A 3501-nucleotide genomic window follows, 5' to 3' on the forward strand; every position below is an offset into this window, starting at 1 on the left:
CATAGTAAACTTATCCTGCTCCGGACAGTTCCTGACATGGACAGAGGTGTCAGCAGAGAGCACTCTGGTCAGACAGAAAGAAATTCAAAAAGAAAAAAGAACTTCCTGTGGAGCATACAGCAGATTATAAGTACTGGAAGGATTAAGATTTTTAAATAGAAGTAATTTACAAATCTGTTTAACTTTCTGGCACCAGTTGATTTTAAGGGGTTCTCTACTGGAAAGCATTTTTTTTAAATCAACTGGTGCCAGAAAGTTAAACAGATTTGTAAATTACTTCTATTAACAAATCGTAATCTTTCCAGTACTTATCAGCTGCTGTAGGTTCCAGAGGGAGTTCTTTTCTTTTTGGAATTTCCTTTCTGTCTGACCACAGTGCTCTCTGCTGACACCTCTGTCCATTTCAGGAACTGTCCAGAGCAGGATAAAATTCCCATAGTAAATGTATCCTGCTCCGGACAGTTCCTAAAATGGAGAGAGGTGTCAGCAAAGAGCACTGTGGTCAGACAGAAAGGAAATTCAAAAAGAAAAGAACTTCCTGTGGAGCATTTAGCAGCTGATAAGTACTAGAAGGATTAAAGGGGTAGTCCAGTGGTGAAAAACGTATCCTAAGGATAGGAGATAAGTTTCAGATCGTGGGGGGTATAAGTGACTAGAAAAAAACTTGGTATGCCTCTGTGGTAATGGCGGGGTGTGTGGTGCAGGGCAGATGTTGTTGCCCTAGGGGCAGATGGTATTAACCCCTTGTGTTTGTGACGCCAGGGCGTGGTTTAATCTAAACCACCCAAAGGTCTGGGCTAAGCACGGTGGCAAGAAAGACTCCAATGCCAAGTTACAGACAACGGTAGCTTTACTGAGGGTAGACAGTTGTTACAGTCTATACAGTACAGCTAGGTTCCTTGCAGGTTTGCTGGGACTTGTAGTAGATAGGAGAATTACGTGCAGGCCATGCTGAGTAAACAGAAGATTTGACTTGACTGACAGGACTGTGACTTTAGCTTACTTTGCACTTGACTTGTGAATGCAGGACTTGTCTTGAGGCTACAGGACTTGACTTAAGGCCTTGAATGTTCTGGACACACACTTAGGGTGGGTTCACACTATGTTTTGTCCCATACGGGAGCGCATACGGCAGGAGGGAGCTAAAACCTTGCGCTCCCGTATGTGACCGTATGCGCTCCCGTATGCCATTCACTTCAATGAGCCGACCGGAGTGAAACGTTCGGTCCGGTCGGCTCATTTTTGCACCGTATGCGCTTTTAACCTAAAACCGTGGTCAACCACGGTTTTAGGTCCGGTTGTAAAAGCGCATACGGCGCAAAAATGAGCCGACCGGACCGAACGTTTCACTCCGGTCGGCTCATTGAAGTGAATGGCATACGGGAGCGCATACGGTTACATACGGGAGCGCGAGCTTTTAGCTCCCTCCTGCCGTATGCGCTCCCGTATGGTACAAAACGTAGTGTGAACCCACCCTAAGACGACTTGACTGCACTGGACCTCATGAACAAGAGAGAGAAGCTAGCATCACCCAGGGTTTACATGGGGGAGACTAGCAGGGAGCCCATAGGTCACCTTTGGTGTCAGCTGGTCACTAGTACCTCCTGGTTAACAATCACAATGTACATACAGTGCATAGTGAAAGTATTCGGCCCCCTTGAACTTTTCGACCTTTTGCCACATTTCAGGCTTCAAACATAAAGATATAAAACTAATTTTTTGTGACGAATCAACAAGTTGGAACGAAATTCATTGGATATTGGATAAATTGGAACGAAATTCATTGGATATTTCAAACTTTTTTAACAAATAAAAAACTGAAAAATTGGGTGTGCAAAATTATTCAGCCCCCTTAAGTTAATACTTTGTAGCGCCACCTTTTGCTGCGATTACAGCTGTAAGTCACTTGGGGTATGTCTCAGTTTTGCACATCGAGAGACTGAAATTTTTGCCCATTCCTCCTTGCAAAACAGCTGGAGCTCAGTGAGGTTGGATGGAGAGCGGTTGTGAACAGCAGTTTTCAGTTCTTTCCACAGATTCTCGATTGGATTCAGGTCTGGACTTTGACTTGGCCATTCTAACACCTGGATATGTTTATTTATGAACCATTCCATTGTAGATTTTGCTTCATGTTTTGGATCATTGTCTTGTTGGAAGACAAATCTCCGTCCCAGTCTCAGGTGTTTTGCAGACTCCATCAGGTTTTCTTCCAGAATGGTCCTGTGTTTGGCTCCATCCATCTTCCCATCAGTTTTAACCATCTTCCCTGTCCCTGCTGAAGAAAAGCCCAAACCATGATGCTGCCACCACCATGTTTGACAGTGGCAGGGCCAGATTAAGACGGAGCACTTCATTATGACCCCCCCCCCCCCCACACCCTTCAGAAGCTGATAATTATTGAAAGGATTAAGATTTTTTAATAGAAGTCATTTACAAATCTGTTTAACTTTCTGTAGCCAGTTGATATAAAAAAAAAAAAAGTTTTTTCCTGGAGTACCCCTTTATGCCCATGGTACTCTAATTCCCCTCCTGACAGGTTCCCTTTTAATTGATCACATCCATATAGTAACACATCAGCCCAGATGTATCAATCTAAAGACAAAACTTGCCTTTGTTACACATAGCAACCAATCACAGCTCAACTTTTATTTTACCAGAACAATTCGGAAATAAAAGCTGAGCTCTGATTGTTTCCTGAGCACTCACAGTCAATTGTGGACATGGGTGAGCACGACAATGTCCGCCATTAACCCCTTAAGTGCTGTGATTAATAGCATTAACATAAGAGCCTGAATGACCACTCTGTTGCCTGATGGCAACACCACAACTTATAAGAGAGGGTCTGATCAGTTTCCATGCCCCTCAAATACCTCCATGCTGGCTGTGGGGTGATCTTCTGATAAAGTCCGCCTCAGGCAGACTCTACTAGTAAATTACCAATCACACTGAGAATGCTGTGCAATTGCATATAATTATTCTCTATTAGCAATCTAATTATATAAAAAATGTAAATAAAATAATAAAAAAAAAGTTTTTAAAAACATTGAAAAGCCCCTCCCATAACAATAATTACATTTACCCCCTTTCCCCAAAAAAATAAATAAAGCCCCCACATACATAACAGTGACACATGCGGAATTATACGAACTATCAAAATATAACATTATTGTTATATCCAAAGTCACAGATCTGTGGTCACATTAAAGAAAAAGTGGAATAAAAATAAATCAAAAAGTCACATGTACGCAAAAGTGGTAACAATAAAAATGACAGACCACAGCACAAAAAACAAAACTGCCTGTAAACTATAAGTATACTTATAACCACGCCCCCCCCCCCCCAAAAAAAAAAAAATATATATATATATATATATATATATATATATATATTAATATATATATATGTTGTTTTTTTTTTTTTTTTTTGCCGTACACTTTATGATAAAATGAAGGTGTATGTCTAGGTGTATGTGCATGCTAGGATGTATAGATGTACTGTCTC

This window comes from Hyla sarda, chromosome 3 (assembly GCF_029499605.1).
Source record: "Hyla sarda isolate aHylSar1 chromosome 3, aHylSar1.hap1, whole genome shotgun sequence".
NCBI classification, from domain to species: domain Eukaryota; kingdom Metazoa; phylum Chordata; class Amphibia; order Anura; family Hylidae; genus Hyla; species Hyla sarda.